Source organism: Petromyzon marinus, chromosome 5 (assembly GCF_048934315.1).
Source record: "Petromyzon marinus isolate PM22_M1 ecotype Great Lakes invasive population chromosome 5, UKy_Petmar_22M1.pri1.0, whole genome shotgun sequence".
Classification (NCBI taxonomy): domain Eukaryota; kingdom Metazoa; phylum Chordata; class Hyperoartia; order Petromyzontiformes; family Petromyzontidae; genus Petromyzon; species Petromyzon marinus.
The window spans coordinates 20,806,554-20,825,002 of NC_133671.1; the positions used below are offsets into that span (position 1 = coordinate 20,806,554).

Here is an 18,449-nt window from a genome sequence, read left to right on the forward strand (position 1 = left end):
CGATTGGCGCACCCCTACCCCCCATATTAGTGGTACCCAGCCCCCCCCCCTTATACACGAGGGGTGGGGGGTAATGGGGATCAGACTACCCACTGCCCTCACCACCTCCCCCCCCCACAGCCTTCCTCCCTCCCCCACTGTGTACTTCAGTCACCGCCTGTCACAATTCACCTCCACCCATCTATCCGTCCAAATCCCTCCTTCCCCTCCATCCATCCCTCCTTCCCTCCATTCCTCCCCTCCCCCCACCCCTCCAACCCTCCCCTCCCTCCCTCCATCCCCTCCATCCATCCCTCCCCCCACCCCTCCCCTCCATCCCCTCCATCCATCCCTCCTTCCCTCCATTCCTCCCCTCCCCCCACCCCTCCAACCCTCCCCTCCCTCCCTCCATCCCCTCCATCCATCCCTCCCCCCACCCCTCCCCTCCATCCCCTCCATCCATCCCTCCATCCCTCCATTCCTCCCCTCCATCCATCGCACGCTCGATTCAAAGCAAAGGCTACGTTCGTGATTTTATTCTGCTCCGTCTCGTTGGCATGCCCGACTTGTTTCCTCCACGCCGCGCGTGTCCTCCCTGGTCTGCGCCCTTGTCCCACATCGAATTATTTTACACGTTTCGAAAACCTCGTAAGAGAATAATAGATTGTTTTCGTGCAATACTCCACGCGTGCATTTTATAGCGAGCGGAGTAAGCAAAAAAAATCGATGCGAGTTGATTAATTCAAACATCAACGCAGATTCACTCCCGCAGTACAAGATGCCAGTCAGGCCACGGTTCGCTCATATATCGTGAGTTCTCATCATATCACGAGTCGGGTTTTATCCACTGCTGGATGAAGACCCCTCTCCCCATCCCCCCTCTTCTCCCTCGCGATCTCGCGATGCGTCACTCATCCATCTCGCTCCTGGACTTGAGCTGCATCTCAGTGGCGGTCCTCGTGGTGGTTGTCCTCTCGGTAGTGGTGATCGTCCTCTCGGTCGTGGTGATCGTCCTCTCGGTCGTGGTGATCGTCCTCCCGGTCGTGGTGATCGTCCTCTCGGTCGTGGTGATCGTCCTCTCGGTCGTGGTGATCGTCCTCTCGGTCGTGGTCGTCATCCTCCCGGTGTGTTCCCTCCCTTTGGCTGCCATTCCGTGACCAGCCTCGTTCCATCGGCTACGCATCTCTCTCACCACACGTCCTGGTCCAGCACTCCAGCTCTCAGTGTGCAAGGCAGAACATCGCTTAAGGACATAGAGCGCTATAACGAATCGGCGTTCTAAGGGGTCGCACTCAGCGACGTCTTGCCCGGTCGTTCCCAGCGATCGCCTCTCTCCACGCCTCTTTGTGAAATGTTCTGATAATTCGTGCTTTGCCAGTGCCCACGTTTCCGATATTTCTGATCCACGTGTCGATGTTTCTTTCTTTACACGCATGACTTGGTACAAGAGAGTGATACAACCAGTTCACACGAGATGATGATGATGACGATGAGGATAATAATATCCCGGAGAGCCACACCGAGTCCAATGACTCTGATTCAAGAGGGTCCTGCTGCAGCACTGGGTTTTCAATTTAAGAAGTGCTCTGCCCCAATTTGTGATGATGAGTTATGTTTATTATACCACGTGGGAGCAGGAAACCCACGCCCATGTGCGAGGGGGCAACACTCGATCCCCGTACAGATGGCGATTAGTCCACGCTTTTCTGTACCGCCTTCTCCTGGCACAGCCAGGTATAGGGCACCTCCCCTACGCCCACCCACGGGTAGCAAAGGAGTTTCACAACGTCGATGTTACCGTGATCCACCAATCCTCGCTGCTGCTGCTGCTGCTGAATCGACAGCGCTGGATTGCAGGCAGCCACGTGCAGAAGCGAAGCCACCGAAAACAAAGATCCCCCCTATAGCCTCGAGCAGACTGTTGTGGCTAAGTGCTGTTAGCGAGCACCTATGAAGGCCGGCGCGGCACACGAGGGGGTGGGTGTCCAGACCACTCCCGACCGCCTTTGTCTCCCCGGTGGCGATGTTTACACACCGCGCACTAAACCGCTCCCCTACCGTGCAGCAGCGTAGCCACCACCACAACAACCACAAGCGCCCGGCTGATGATGGATGGAGTGAAGGCGCGCATTGTCGCGGCAGGCGGCGTGTAGAAGAGAGATACAGAGAGAGACAGGCAATCATAGGCAGGGGCGGAGCCAGGATTTTCACTTGGGGGGGGCTGACTTCAATATTCTGAGAGATATCCAGTGTTTATGTTTTGCAATGGGCGCCACAAATGTATAAAACAAATTTGATTGGATTTGAACGCGGAGTTTATTAATAGGTCGGAGCCGCTGATGTGGCTAATAAATTCGATAAGTTCGAAAGGCTGCCGCTCAAGCAGCCTGCAGGGCAGCACAAGGTGGCAGCAGCCTGCAGGGCAGCACACGAGGTGGCAGCCTGCAGGGCAGCACAAGGTGGCAGCCTGCAGGGCAGCACACAAGGTGGCAGCCTGCAGGGCAGCACGAGGTGACAGCCTGCAGGGCAGCACACAAGGTGGCAGCCTGCAGGGCAGCACGAGGTGGCAGCCTGCAGCATTTTGCAGCAGCCGGATATCCGGCTATCCCGTTTAGCGACTTTCCCAAAATTTCAGTGGGGGCTGAGCCCCCCCCCCAGCCCCCCCTGTGGCTCTGCCCCTGGAGGCAGGGTTCGAGACAGAGTCACGACAGCAGTGGCGTGTAGCGGTCGAGTGCAGGAGGGGGTGCAGGGGGGGGGTGCAGGAGGGATGTGCAGGGGGTGTGCAGGATGATGGGGTGGGGGGCAGGCAGTGGGTTACCAAGAGGGTGGAGATTTGAGAGGGTGGGGGCCCCCCGCACGCCCCTGGCCCCGCCCCCCAATGTCATCACCCGCACCGGGGCCCCCTCGTCAGCCACTCCAGGCCACCGCAAAGCCAATTAGGGGCCGTCCAGACAGAGAGGACAGCAGCGAAGAGGGAGCGACCTCCCACAGCGCGCGGGGGATAATTAGGGAGGGGGCGATTCCATTGGTTGCTGGAGCGATATCACAATCGGAACAGACCACACACACCTCTCTCTTCACACACACACACACCACACACCTTCTTCACACAACACACACACCTCCTTCACACACACACACCACACACACCTCCTTCACACACACGCACCTCTCTCTTCACACACACACACCACACACACCTTCACACACACACACCACACACACCTTCTTCACACACACACCACACACACCTTCTTCACACACACACCACACACACACACACACCACACACACCTTCTTCACACACCACACACCTCCTTCACACACACACACCTTATTCACACACCACAAACACCTCCTTCACACACACACACCATCCTTCATACACACACGACACACACCACACACCTCCTTCACGAACACACACCACACACACCTTATTCACACACCACACACCACAAACACCTCCTTCACACAAACACACCATCCTTCATACACACACGACACACACCACACACACCTCCTTCACACACACACCTCCTTCACACACACACACACACCTCCTTCACACACACACACCACACACACACCTCTCTCTTCACACACACACTGCACACGCACACACACCTCCTTCACACACACACACCTCTCTCTTCACACACACACACTGCACACACACACACACCTCTCTTCACACACACACCTCTCTCTTCACACACACACACACTGCACACACACACCACACACACCTCCTTCACACACACACACACCTCTCTCTTAACACACACACTGCACACGCACACACACACACAAACCTCTCTTCACACATCGCACACACGCCGCATAAACACGGAGCGAGGTTCAGGGCACGCACAATGAGCTCGCACCGCGTAAACTCGACAGCATTGGACACGAGAGTCGATACCCCGGGAGCACGCGCTGCGCCGTTCACTGCAGCCCTTTAAATATTAAACGCGTCCTGGTGTGTGTGTGTAGGGCTGTGTGTGTGTGTTAGTAGGACCTTGTGTGTGTGTGTTAGTAGGGCTGTGTGTGTGTGTTAGTAGGACCTTGTTTGTGTGTGTGTTAGTCAGGCTGTGTGTGTGTGTGTGTTAGTAGGGCTATGTGTGTGTGTGTGTTAGTAGGAGCATATTTGTGTGTGTGTTAGTCAGGCTGTGTGTGTGTAGAGCTGTGTGTGTGTTAGTAGGGCCTTGTGTGTGTGTGTTAGTAGGGCTGTGTGTGTGTTAGTAGGGCCTTGTGTGTGTTAGTCGGGCTGTGTGTGTGTGTTAGTCGGGCTGTGTGTGTGTAGACCTGTGTGTGTGTTAGTAGGGCATTGTGTGTGTGTTAGTAGGGCTGTGTGTGTGTGTTAGTAGGACCTTGTTTGTGTGTGTGTTAGTCAGGCTGTGTGTGTGTGTTAGTCGGGCTGTGTGTGTGTAGAGCTGTGTGTGTGTTAGTAGGGCATTGTGTGTGTGTGTGTTAGTAGGGCTGTGTGTGTGTGTGTTAGTAGGAGCTTGTTTGTGTGTGTGTTAGTCAGGCTGTGTGCGTGTGTTAGTCGGGCTGTGTGTGTGTAGACCTGTGTGTGTGTTAGTAGGGCATTGTGTGTGTGTGTTAGTAGGGCTGTGTGTGTGTGTTAGTAGGACCTTGTTTGTGTGTGTGTTAGTCAGGCTGTGTGTGTGTGTGTGTTAGTCGGGCTGTGTGTGTGTAGGGCTGTGTGTGTTAGTAGGACCTTGTTTGTGTGTATGTTAGTCAGGCTGTGCGTGTGTGTGTGTTAGTCGGGCTGTGTGTGTGTAGACCTGTGTGTGTGTTAGTAGGGCATTGTGTGTGTGTGTTAGTAGGGCTGTGTGTGTGTAGGGCTGTGTGTGTGTGTTAGTAGGACCTTGTGTGTGTGTGTTAGTAGGACCTTGTTTGTGTGTGTGTTAGTCAGGCTGTGTGTGTGTGTTAGTCGGGCTGTGTGTGTGTAGACCTGTGTGTGTGTTAGTCGGGCTGTGTGTGTGTTAGTAGGACCTTCTGTGTGTGTTAGTCGGGCTGTGTGTGTGTGTGCTAGTCGGGCTGTGTGTGTGTAGAGCTGTGTGTGTGTTAGTAGGGCCTTGTGTGTGTGTGTTAGTAGGACCTTGTGTGTGTTAGTCGGGCTGTGTGTGTGTAGAGCTGTGTGTGTGTGTTAGTAGGGCCTTGTGTGTGTGTGTGTCAGTAAGGCTGAGTGTGTCGGGCTGTGTGTTTGTGTCAGTAAGGCTGTGTGTGTCGGGTTGTGTGTTTGTGTAGGGCTGTGTGTGTTAGTAGGGCTGTGTGTGTGTAGGGCTGTGTGTGCTAGTAGGGCTGTGTGTGTGTAGGGGTGTGTGTGTGTGTAGGGCTGTGTGTGTGTTTAGGACTGTGTGTGTTTGTGTAGGGTTGTGTGTGTTAGTAGGGCTGTGTGTGTGTGTAGGGCTGTGTGTAGGGCTGTGTGTGTGTGTGTAGGGCTGTGTGTGGTAGTAGGGCTGTGTGTGTTAGTAGTGCTGTATGTGTGTTTAGGACTGTGTGTTTGTGTAGGGTTGTGTGTGTTAGTAGGGCTGTGTGTGTTAGTAGGGCTGTGTGTGTGCAGGGCTGTGTGTGTAGGGCTGTGTGTAGGGCTGTGTGTGTGTGTAGGGCTGTGTGTGTGTGTCGGGTTGTGTGTTTGTGTAGGGCTGTGTGTGTTAGTAGGGCTGTGTGTGTTAGTAGTGCTGTATGTGTGTAGGGCTGTGTGTGTGTAGGGCTGTGTGTGTGTGTAGGGCTGTGTGTGTTAGTAGGGTTGTGTGTTTGTGTAGGGCTGTGTGTGTTAGTAGGGCTGTGTGTGTAGGGCTGTGTGTGTGTGTAGGGCTGTGTGTGTGTGTAGGGCTGTGTGTGTGTTAGTAGGGCTGTGTGTGTGTAGGGCTGTGTGTGTAGGGCTGTGTGTGTTAGTAGGGCTGTGTGTGTTAGTAGGGCTGTGTGTGTTAGTAGTGCTGTGTGTGTAGGGCTGTGTGTGTAGGGCTGTGTGTGTGTTAGTAGGGCTGTGTGTGTTAGTAGGGCTGTGTGTGTTAGTAGGGCTGTGTGTGTGTGTAGGGCTGTGTGTGTGTGTAGGGCTGTGTGTGTGTAGGGCTGTGTGTGTGTAGGGCTGTGTGTGTAGGGCTGTGTGTGTGTGTAGGGCTGTGTGTGTTAGTAGGGCTGTGTGTGTTAGTAGGGCTGTGTGTGTTAGTAGGGCTGTGTGTGTGTGTGTAGGGCTGTGTGTGTGTGTAGGGCTGTGTGTGTGTGTAGGGCTGTGTGTGTGTAGGGCTGTGTGTGTGTGTAGGGCTGTGTGTGTGTAGGGCTGTGTGTGTAGGGCTGTGTGTGTGTGTAGGGCTGTGTGTGTGTGTAGAGCTGTGTGTGTTAGTAGGGCTGTGTGTGTGTAGGGCTGTGTGTATGTAGGGCTGTGTGTGTGTCGGGTTGTGTGTTTGTGTAGGGCTGTGTGTGTGTGTAGGGCTGTGTGTGTTAGTAGGGCTGTGTGTGTTAGTAGTGCTGTGTGTGTGTAGGGCTGTGTGTGTGTCGGGTTGTGTGTTTGTGTAGGGCTGTGTGTGTGTGTAGGGCTGTGTGTGTTAGTAGGGCTGTGTGTGTTAGTAGGGCTGTGTGTGTTAGTAGGGCTGTGTGTGTAGGGCTGTGTGTGGGGGACGGTGGTGTAGCGGTTAGCGCGCTGCGCTACGAACCTGGCGACCCGGGTTCGATTCCCGCTCACGGCCAACATCAGTGACGAATATCTGAACCGGTCCTGGGCCACCCCTAGGTCGACTCAGCCTCAAATGAGTACTTGGTGCGGTGTGTAAACATTGCCACTAGGGAGACAAAGGCGGTCGGGCGTGGTGCTGGCCACCCACCCCCTCGTGTACCGTTCCGGCCTTCATAGGTGCTCGCACTTGCCTCAACAGTCTGTTCAAGGCTATACGGGGGATCTTTGTCTTTGTGTGCGTGCGTGTGTTTGTCAAAGGCGTTATAGTGCTGGGGTCGCCACTACCACCTCGTTCCCTAACTAATAGGCGCTCGCTAACAAAACTCGAGAGAGAGATGTGTGTTGAACTTATTTCGTACCGTACGTAGCCAACCGTGATAATCGGAGGTGCGGGCGGAAGGATAGCAAATTGAACGCAACAAAAAAACAAGGCAGTAGGAAGAGCCGATGGGAAATCATGAATACGATCTCACAACCAAGCCAGAGACCTCGAGATTCGGGCCAAGACGACAGAGATGACGAGCGAGCGAGAGACTGCGGTAGCCAAGAGGGGATTGAAGTGGCAGCACGAGAATAATTTAAGTGCCCAAGCAGAGGAGTTCGCGGCGATGTCGGAGCGGACACGAAATCTTAGGTGGCAAGGAACAGAGCATTAATAATGAAGCACACAGTGCTCGAACAAAATAACTCCCGAGCCAAGCGCACAGATTACAAAAAAAGAAAGACAAAGATCCCCCTTGTAGCCGCATGGGGACTATGATAGCGATGATAGGTCTTTTTTGTTCAGAAGCGACTCGGCTATCACTAACAAGTGGATTATCATCATCATCATCACCACGTGGACATTTATTGCAGCCAAATACTCTAAACGCGTGTTGTCGATTTTAAACGTGGAGGGGAAAAACCCTGCAGGAGGAAAAATTCACAGCGACCATGGGGAGAGAGAGAGAGGTGTCAACTCCAAATACAAGGTGCTTCACCAACATGTTAACACGCACATGGGGCTATCGTTTTTACTGGAAAAGGACCCGATAATACACTCTGACATGATAACAAATGTAATGTTAGTAAGCTTCAACAAGTCAAAGAGTCTCTCCCACTTGGTCGCCATCGTTGTCAACACGTGGCCTGGAATCTTCTCCAGGTGGTCCCCAGAGCCCGGAAGCAGCAGCACATGTCACGTGGCCTTGTTGTAAATTCTCAAGAAGTGTTAAAAAAACAAATTTAATCACCCTGTATATCGAGCAGGCGGCACCGTGGCGAAGAGCAGGTACGGCCAGCACCACGCTCAGCCGTCTTTGTCTCCCCAGGTACTCGTTTAAAGGCCGAGTCGGCCTAGACGAGGCTCAAGGATGGGTTCAAATATGCGCCACTGTTATTGGTCGTGAGAGGGCAATTCACTCCCCATCACACAGACAAAGATCCCCCGTGTAGCCTTAACAAACTGTAGGGGCAAGTGCTGTTAGCGAGTAGTACTTCTGAAGACCGGGACGGCACACGAGGGGGTGGGTGGCCAGCACCACGCCCGACCGCCTTTGTCTCCCTAGTGGCAATGTTTACACACCGCACCAAGTACTCATTTGAGGCTGAGTCGACCTAGGGGAGTTCCAGGACCGGTTCGGATAATCGTCACTGATGCTGGCCGTGTGCGGGAATCGAACTTGGGCCGCCAGATTCATAGCGCAGCGCGCAAACCGCTACACTACCACACACAGACACACAGACACACACACACAGACATGAAATACAATACCAATTTGAATGTGTGCGGCGTGTACATTGAACCGCATCTTAAGACGCTGCACACACACGTGCCCGTGCGAATATTTAGTTGGCGTATCGAGAGGGCCAGTGAGTCATAGGCAAAAGGGAAAATAAAGGAAAGGTCATGAGCCTGAACTTGAACGGGGGGGGGGGGGGTGGAGCGGGGGGCAGGGAATCGATAGCATGAACGTCTGGGAGGTTGGGGGGGGCATACATTTCCAGACATGTGGGGGGGGCAGTTTTTTTCTTCTTGTGGTACGGCGGCTGATGTTGGTGCAGAGCACCGGCTACAAGTTCACATCCAGGTCAGGAGTAGCGGAGTAGGAGTCGTGTATCTCCATCACTCCATCATCGTCGTCGCTGTGAGGTCTCTCCTCCTCCGTATTTGTGGATGGGGAGGGGGGGGGCATTGCGTCGTTCCACGGTGTGCTACGCTCTCTGTTGTGGATGACCGCAGTCGCCACACTACTAACGGAGAGTTTTTATTTATTTATTGTATTTTACATTTGTACATCGGGGTATCCGCATCTGCCGATGCCACGGATTTGTGCAGTTGGTGATGCGGTTTAGGGATGGGGGCCACGAGCAGCATCGTGGGAGATCAAACCCCAGGGATGTTTTGCGTTCCGTCTATCACAGTAAGTCGGGGGGGGGTGGGGGGGGGGTTAGTAAGGGGGGAGGTGGCGACCCCCCACGGATAAATAATAACAACCCCCCCCCTCCTCACATTCGTCAATAACACCGTGGGTGTAGCCTTACACGTGGATTTGTTGTTGTTACATAATAGGTGACGTTTCGGGCAATGACCCTTCTTCATAGCAGAGAATATATCAAGAGGCCAGAGAGACGGAGTGGATGTGTGTGAGTGTGGTGTCTGTGTATGTCTGTATGTATGTGTGTGTCTGTATGTGTGTGTTTGTATGTGTGTGTGTGTGGTGTGTGTGGTGTGTGTCTGTATGTATGTGTGTGGTGTGTGTGGTGTGTGTGGTGTGTCTGTGTGTCTGTATGTGTATGTGTGTGTCTGTATGTGTATGTCTGTATGTGTGTGTGTGTGGGTGGTGTGTGTGTGTGGTGTGTGGAGTGTGTGTGTGTGTGTGGTGTGTGTGTCTGTATGTGTGTGTATGTATGTGTGTGGTGTGTGTGTCTGTGTGTGTGGTGTGTGTGTGTCTGTATGTGTGTGTGTGTCTGTGTGTGTGTGTGGTGTGTGTGTGTGTGGTGTGTGTGTGTGGTGTGACCACGTAGTTCGTGAAGCCTTCAATAGCTGTACCGGGGGAATCTCCATATGGTACAGATTTAATGGGAGGCTGATCGATGCCCGGGTGCAGTCAAGGGATGGCTCCCTATTGCTCAACCACGTTATGTATGCCGATGATTTGGCAATAGCTGCTCATTCAGAGGAGGAGTTGGAGACGCTGCTGCTGAGACTGGAGCGTGCCACTAAGAGATGGGGCCTTACCATCAGCCCCACCAAAACTAAGCACCTGCCTGGGTATTTTGTACCATCAAACACTCCACCCCCACAACTCCCAATCGGTGATGGGGCAGTTGTGGAGAGAGGGGAGAGTTTCCCATACCTGGGCAGTGTGCTTATGACCGGCTCCAGTTTAACAGCAGAGGTCTCACTCCGAATCAGTCGAGCGGCAATATCTTTTCATCGGTTGCGTAACGCTGTGTGGAAGCTACCTGGTCTGTCGCTCCGCACTAAGCTTCAGGTCTTCTCGGCCACGGTCATTACCTCCCTTCTCTACGCTTGCGAAACGTGGACCCCCCTAATGGAACATCTTCGCCGGTTAGAAACATTTAGGCCAGCCTGCCTACGATCCATCCTGGGTTTAACCAGGCTGGATTGTGTGAGGAGCTCACAACTCTTTGAATGATCTGGGCAAGGTCCCATCGGTGAGCTCCTCCGGCAGGCAAGGCTGCGTTGGCTGGGTCATGTAGCCCGCATGTCCATCCACCGTATGCTGAAAACAGCTTTTGTTCGGCCGGATCGAGGGGGCTAAACGGGCGCGGCACGGGCTAGAGAAGAGATGGAGTGATGTGGTACAGGAGGACGTGGAGCTGAGTGGACTTGCCAATGACTGGTACCAGCGGTGTCAAGATCGGCCTCTGTGGAGGAGGCTCGTGAAGGACGCTGCTGGGCAGTTGGAGGTAGTCGCCCTCCAACAACAACTGAGGGCGGAGGAGCGACGCTCACAACAACGAGCGGAGCGCCGGGTGGCTAAAGCACAGCAGGTTGGCACAGTAGGGGGCACAGGTGGTGCATCAGCCAGTCATCTCAGTCATCTTAGTCAGTCGACCCGTGGCACTTGGGTCTGCCCCGTGACCTCCTGCCCGCGGGCGTTCGACACTTCACGTAGCCTCAAGGTGCACATAGCCTGGCACAAGCGGTGACGTCACCGCTACTTAGTGGCGAATGGCGATTGTTGTTGTTGTGGTGTGTGGTGTGTGTGTGGCGTGTGTGTGGTGTGTGTGTGTGTGATGCGTGTGTGTGATGTGTGTGTGGTGTGTGTGGTGTGTGTGTGGTGTGTGTGTCTGTGTGTGTGTGGTGTGTGTCTGTATGTGTGGGTGTGGTGTGTGTCTGCATGTGTATGTGTGGTGTGTGTGGTTGTGTGTGTGTGCGGAGCGGTGGTGTCGTGGTTAGCGCTGCGCTATGAACCCGGCGACCTGGAGTTCGATTCCCGCTCACGGCCAACACCAGTGACGATTATCTGAACCGGTCCTGGGCCTCCCCTAGGTCGACTCAGTCTCAAATGACTACCTGGTGCGGTGTGTAAACATTGCCACTGGGGATACAAAGGCGGCCGGGCGTGGTGTTGGCCACGCACCCCCTCGTGTGCCGTGCCGGCCTTCATAGCTGCTGCTCGCTAACAAAGTCTGTTACGGCATCTTTGTCTTTGTATGTTGAACTTCTTTCGCACAGTACGTAGGCAACCGACCGTGCTAATCGGATAATGGGAGTTGGGGGGGGGGGGGCTCTCCACTCTTCCTCCAACGAGGCCTTGGTGCACCGATGGCCAGCGCAGGGTCCACCCGCTGATCCGTCCCCCTGAGCAAGGGGGGCTGGAGCGGCGAGTTGAGCTGAGAGAGACGATGGGAGGGGGGTGGATTTAGCAGCATCAGCAGCATCAGCATCAGCAGCATCAGCAGCATCAGATATAGCGGGAGGAAAAGAGCGCGAGGCAGATGGAGGAGGTAGTGGGAGATAGCGAGGTAGAGCGCCACGGTGGCTAGGAGATGTTAACTCCCTCGCCTGGTATACAGGAGGTCTTGGGTTCGACCCCGACCCTGACGCCTGCTGCTGTATACGTGAAGTTTGCGGTGTCTCTCTCTCTCTCACCAACGTGGGTTTAGAGTATGTGGCTGTTGTAGATTCCCACTATTGTTGAGTGAAAATTTGCGGCCAGGTCGCTTCTGAAAAAAGAGCTACGTAGCTCAGTGGACCTTGCCTGGTGAAATAACAAAAATAGTTTAGTTGAGGAGCAGGAAGAAGAGGTACAAGGAGGAGGTTACGAGTACGAGGAGGATAACGAGGAGGAGGAGGAGGAGCAGGCCCATTGTGGATATCGCAGAGGCCGCAGGAGGGATGCGCGTGGCAGGCGACTGAATGAAGCGCGCGGCGGAGCCCCCGCGGCGCGCGCGCTGCCTACACGGGGGGGGGGGGGGGGCGTCTTGTTCCGCGCCTCGTGAATGTGTGTGTGTGCGTGTGTGTGCGTGTGTGTGTGTGCGTGTGTGTTGTTGTTTGTATATGCGTGTGTGCGTGTGTGTGCGTGTGTGTGCACGTGTGTGTGCGTGCCCGTGTGTGTGTGCACGTGCGTGTGCACGTGTGTGTGCGTGCCCGTGTGTGTGTGCACGTGCGTGTGCACGTGTGTGTGCGTGTGCACGTCTGTGTGTACGCGGGGAGTGGTAGTGCAGCAGCGGTTAGCCCGCTGCGCTAAGAACCTGGCGACCCGAGTTCGATTCTCGCTCCAGGCCAACACCGGTGACGAGTATCTGAACCGGTCCCGGGCCTCCCCTAGGTCGACTCAGACTAAAATGAGTACCTGGTGCGATGTATAGTAAACTTCGCCACTGGGGAGACAAAGGCGTCCGGGCGTGGTGTTGGCCACCCACCCCCTCGTGTGCCGTGCCGGCCTTCACAGGTGCTCGCTAACAGCACTTCGCCCCAACAGTCTGTTAAGGGCTACACGGGGGATGTTCGTCTTTTGTTTGTTTGTGCCCTGCTAAATAATTGATGCCACAACCGTCGGCCCTCGTCTCACCGCCTCCCAAAATAACCCACGTTTTAGGGTTTGCGCATTGGTCGTGGTGGTTGTGGTGATGATGATTAAAGTGGTGGATTGATGATGATCATAGTGGTGGTAGTGGGTTGGTGGTGGTGATGATGATTATAGTGGTGGTGGGTTGGTGGTGGTGATGATAATTATAGTGGTGGTGGTTAGTTGTTGGTGGTGATGATGGTGCTGGTGGATGAATGGTGGTGATGGTGATTATAGTGGTGATGCTGTTGGGTGAATGGTGGTGATTACAGTGGTGCTGGTGATGATTTTGCTGGTGGTGGTGGTTATGGTGGTTGATGGTTGTTGATGACAGTGCTCGTGGTACTGCTGCTGCTGGTGGTAGTCGTGGTGCTGACGGTGGTGGTAGTGGAGGCTCCTATTGGTGGTACTCGTGGTGCTAGCCGTGGTTGGTGGTCGTGTTGGTGGTGGTGATTAACATTGCAGGAAGATTCGTGGGCTGCGCTTACAGCAGCTGCTACCTTTGATGGCATAGCTCTACTATCGCTCAGTAATGATGATGATCGCATTCCCATTGTTGCGGCTGCCGGCCCTGTTGCTATTGCTGCTGTAGCTGCTGCTGCTGTCCCTGTTCCAAATGCTGCTGTAGTTGTCATTGTTCTGCTGTCTCTGCTGCTACGGCTGCTGTAGTTGCCGCCGCTGCTGCTCAGAGGTGCGAATCGTTCCGCGTTAAAACCACAGCGACATCTGCGCCTTAATGTGCCGCGACGAGACGAGCGTAGAGAGACAGAGGTGTGGGAAGAGAGGCACACACGGGGAGAGAGGTGTGGGGAGAGATGCATGGAAAGAGAGATACGCGGAGAGAGAGAGAGAGATGCACCGGGTTAGAGATGCACCGAGAAAAAGATACGTGGGGGAGAGAGAGATGCACGGGTAGAGCGTGGGGCTCGGTTGCCACGCCGCAGACCAAGTGGTCGCCACGTCGAGAGAGACGTTGCAGAGAGCCCTCCCTGTGTACAGGAGCGTGCTGCACCACCTTCAAACCCGGCCATCCCAGTTAGATTCCGGGCCGCGGTTAACCCCATTGGTGGATTCGTGACATCTCCAAAACCGGTACTGCACGGGTACCCCCCCCCCTACCCCCACCACCTCCTCCACCAACCCGCATTGACTGGCGTGGTGAGGAATGGTCATGACACGCCATGGGGAAGCTTTCATCCAGAGGGCCGTCATTGCATTCGCTTTGTGAAATTTGCTTCTGTACTTGCCTCGACTTGTTATGTTGAGGCTACGCGGGGGATCTTTGTCTGTGTCTGTAGTCGAGGCAGATGACGAGCCCCGGGGATGTGCGGCCCCGTGGCGGCTCGTTGCACGCGAGGTGTCCGTGGCTCACAGAGTCCCCTCGGCCTCGTGTTCGCATTGCTGCTGCTGCTGCTCGCTGCTGCTGCTGCTGCGGGTCCTTTTAATTACGGGACCGAGAATCCAGAGAGAGATAGCGAGAGGCGGGAAGGGAGCGGTGATGGGGAGGGAGAGAGAGACGGGGAGACAGCGGTGGTGGGGAGAGAGAGAGAGGGAACGGTGGTGGGGAGAGAGAGAGAGACGGGGGAGGAAGCGGTGGTGGGGAGGGAGAGAGACGGGGGAGGAAGCGGTGGTGGGGAGAGAGAGACGGGGGAGGGAGCGGTGGTGGGGAGAGAGAGAGAGACGGGGGAGGGAGCGGTGGTGGGGAGGGAGAGAGACGGGGGAGGGAGCGGTGGTGGGGAGGAGAGAGACGGGGGAGGGAGTGGTGGTGGGGAGGAGAGAGACGGGGGAGGGAGCGGTGGTGGAGAGAGAGAAACGGGGGAGGGAGCGGTGGTGGGGAGAGAGAAACGGGGGAGGGAGCGGTGGTGGGGAGGAGAGAGACGGGGAGGGAGCGGTGGTGGGGAGAGAGAAACGGGGGAGGGAGCGGTGGTGGAGAGAGAGAAACGGGGGAGGGAGCGGTGGTGGGGAGAGAGAGACGGGGAGGGAGCGGTGGTGGGGAGAGAGAAACGGGGGAGGGAGCGGTGGTGGGGAGAGAGAAACGGGGGAGGGAGCGGTGGTGGGGAGGAGAGAGACGGGGAGGGAGCGGTGGTGGGGAGAGAGAAACGGGGGAGGGAGCGGTGGTGGGGAACTGGGGATTATGAATGTGGGAGAGAGCGAAAGACGATGAGAGATGCGGAGAGAGATTGAGGAAACGAGAGATAATGTGAAATAGGTGAAGGGAGAGAGAGAGGGGGGTTGAAATAAATAAATAAGTGTGTGAGAGAGAGTTACTGGGAGAGAGATTCGGAGAGAAACGGAGACAAAGAGAGAGTGAGCGACTCCACCGAGCATCGTATTGTTTCCTCTGATCGTAAAAGCAAGAGAGAGGGACACTTGCATGGATAAGCCAGGAGACAGAGCGAGAGGGAGAGGGGGTACAGTGAGAGAGGTGGGGAGAGAGACAGAGAGTAGCACTTGGCGTAAAAAAAATATAGTAATATTACAAATATTACATAGAAAATATAGGGGGAACATAGACATGGAGAGGGGGTAGAGAGAGAGGGGGGGTAGAGAGAGGGGGTAAAGAGAGAGAGGGTAGAGAGAGGGGGTAGAGAGAGAGAGAGGGGTAGAGAGAGGGGGGTAGAGAGAGAGAGGGGGGTAGAGAGAGGGGGTAGAGAGAGAGAGAGAGGGGGGGGTAGAGAGAGGGGTAGAGAGAGAGAGGGGGGTAGAGAGAGGGGGGTAGAGAGAGAGGGGGGGGTAGAGAAAGGGGGTAGAGAGAGAGGGGGGGTAGAGAGAGGGGGTAGAGAGAGAGGGGGGAAGGGGTAAGGAGAGCAAAGCTTGAAATCTTTTTTTAAATCTTTCATTAAAAATGGGGGGCACATAAAGCAAAGCATAAAAAAAACAAAATCCGAAATGATGAACGAAGCAGAGTGCCGACTGCACCGAGCATCTTCTTGTTTTATCAGCTCGTAAAAAAAGAGAGAGACAGAGAGAGGTGGTCAGAGAAGAGAGGGAGGGGAGAAAGGAGATGGTCGTGGTGGTGTGTGGGGGAGGTAACATCGCAGAAAGAATAATTTTGTAAAGAATGATTTTTGAAAGTGGCACACGAGTGCTGAAGGGCGGGGGGGGGGGCCCGGGAGGGCGTCCCCCCGGCACTTGGGGGAGCCGGGAGATCATTTATAGTGGAGGAGTGTAGGGAGGGAGGGGTGGGGAGGGAGGGGTGTGGGGAGGGAGGGGTGGGAGGGGTGTGGGGAGGGAGGGGTAGGGAGGGAGAGGTGATGGAGGGAGGGGTGGGGAGGGAGGGGTGTAGGGAGGGAGGGGTGATGGAGGGAGGGGTGGGGAGGGAGGGGTGATGGAGGGAGGGGTGATGGGAGGGAGGGGGTGGGGGAGGGAGGGGTGGGGAGGGAGAGGTGATGGAGGGAGGGGTGTGGGTGAGGGGGGTAACGGGGAGTGTGGGGGGCGCGTCGATGTTTCTGCTGGTGGCAGCGCGGAGGCGGGGAGATCCGGGTTGTAATTATAGCGACCCCGACTCCGCACGGCGCTTTCCGGAAAATGCATCTTTATGGGGTTGCGTGTGATGGATGGTGAGGGCGGAGGAGGGAAGCTGGGGGAGTGGGGGGCGGGGTAGGGGTGGAGGGTGGAAGGGGGCACAGCGTGTTCCCGTGAGACACACACCGCGAATGATTTCCTGAGATTCCCGGCGGGTTTTGTTTTGCTTGTAAAATAAAAATCAAATAAATCTGATCAGCAGCAGCAGCAGCAGCCTCACGGACTGCGGGGAGTGAATTCGCAAGCAGGAAGCGAGTGACGGGAGCGGTGGTGCAGCGGTTAGCGCGCTGCGCCACGTAACCGGGCATAGGTCCCGAGTTCGATTCCCGCTCACGGTCCACCAACATCAGTAACGTTGTGTGTGTATGTACGTCTTTCCCTTAAGTCGACTCAGCCTCAAATGAGTACCTGGCGCGGCGCGTGAACATCGCCACGAGGGAGACAAAGGCGGCCGGGCGTGGTGCCAGCCACCCACCCCCTCGTGTGCCGTGCCGGCCTTCATAGGCGCTCGCTAACAGCACTTGCCCCAACATTCTGTTAAGGCTACACAGCGGATATTTGTATTTGTGATGGGTATAGTGGTGTTGAGTGACGGTGGGAGTGGTGATGTTAAACCTCGACTAAACTCTTTTATATTAATCAGGTAAAGCCCACTGGACTATTCGCTCTTTTTCAGAGGTAATCTGTGGCCACGCACGATAGCTCATCACAGTGGCTGATAATATCATCCTCATGGCACGTGGGAATGCATAGCACACTCATCGAATACTCTAATCGAGCACTAATCATTATTATGTAGTGGTAGTGGGGGTGATGAGGTTGTTGTTGGTGGTGGTGATGAGGTTTGTGGTGGTGGTGGCAGGCAGACAACCAATGATGATGATGGTGTACACGTTGGTCGTGGTGGCGCTGGTGGTGGCGATGGTGGTGGTGGCGATGGTGGTGATGATGATGATGGTGAAGGCACAGTAGGGGGCACAGGTGGTGCATCGGCCACTCATCTCAATCAGTCGACCCGTGGCCCCGTGACCTCGTGCCGGCGGGCGTTCGGCACTTCACGTGGCCTCAACGTGCACCTAGCCTGGCACGAGCGCCGTGGTGACGTCACCGGCGATATGCATGCTGCTAATTATTGTAGAGGTGATCGTTGCAATAAATAAAAACAATGAAATCACCCACCGTGTAAATAGACCCCGCAGCCTGCTCCCACCCCTGGCGCGTTATTTCTGGCTGCCCCCAACGCGTGCAGCACCCTGCTTGACCCCCGTTTAAGTTCCCCAGTGCCCCCCCCCCCCCTAACCCAACCTCGCTAGCCCCTGCCGGGCCACAATTCCACCATCACCACCTCCACCACCACCGCCAGAGATAAAGACAAAGATCCCCCGTGTAGCCTTAACAGACTGTCGGGGCAAGTGATGTTAACGAGTAGCAGCTATGAAGGCCGGCACGGCACACGAGGGGGTGGGTGGCCAGCACCACACCCGGCCGCCTTTGTCTCCCGAATGGCGACGTTTACACATCGCGCCAGGTACTCATTTGAAACTGAGTCGATCTCGGGAGGCCCAGGACCGGTTCAGATAATGGTCACCGGTGGTGGCTGTGAGCGGGAATCGAACTCGGGTCGCCGGGTTCGTAGCGCACCACCACTCTAATTACCACCACCACCACGCTACACTACCGCTTTGCCTCCACCACCACCATCACCGCCTCCACCACCACCATCACCGCCATCATCACCATCACTGCCTCCACTACCATCACCTCCGATTAGCACGGTTGGCTACGTAGGGTGCTGAAGAAGTTCAACATACGTACATACATCACCGCCCCCACCATCACCGCCCCCCACCATCACCGCCCCCACCCCCACCATTACCGCCCCCACCACCACCATCACCGCCCCACCATCACCGCCCCCCACCATCACCGCCCCCAACCACCATCATCACCGCCCCCACCACCACCATCACCGCCCCCACCATCACCGCCCCCCACCATCACCACAGATCGACCCTCGCGTGAATGCGCGTGACGTCACCAGAGTGCAGTTTAAAAAACTCAATTTGTAATTAAACAAATTAGTCAATAAATCAATTAATTAATTAAATAACTCGCCAGAAAACGGGGCGGAGGGGTCGGGCGTGGGAGCACCGCGAGGAAGAGAGACGCTCCCATCACCACCACCACCACCACTCTAATTACCACCACCATCACCACCACTCCCACCACCACCACCA

At 55.5% G+C, this 18,449-nt stretch overlaps 1 protein-coding gene across 2 annotated transcripts in view; it reads left to right on the plus strand.

Annotated features, from left to right (window-relative positions):
- Window positions 1–18,449, plus strand: part of LOC116939217 (rabphilin-3A-like) — a 116,082-nt gene that overhangs the window by 8,682 nt on the left and 88,951 nt on the right. Inside the window, exon 1 of one of the 2 annotated variants that reach the window (XM_032947360.2) lies at window positions 498–789. The exons of the other annotated variant lie outside the window; for it this stretch is intronic. The gene's annotated coding sequence lies outside the window, so the exon portion shown is untranslated. Of the gene's footprint in view, window positions 1–497; window positions 790–18,449 lie in introns of those variants that run through there. 2 annotated transcript variants of the gene reach the window in all.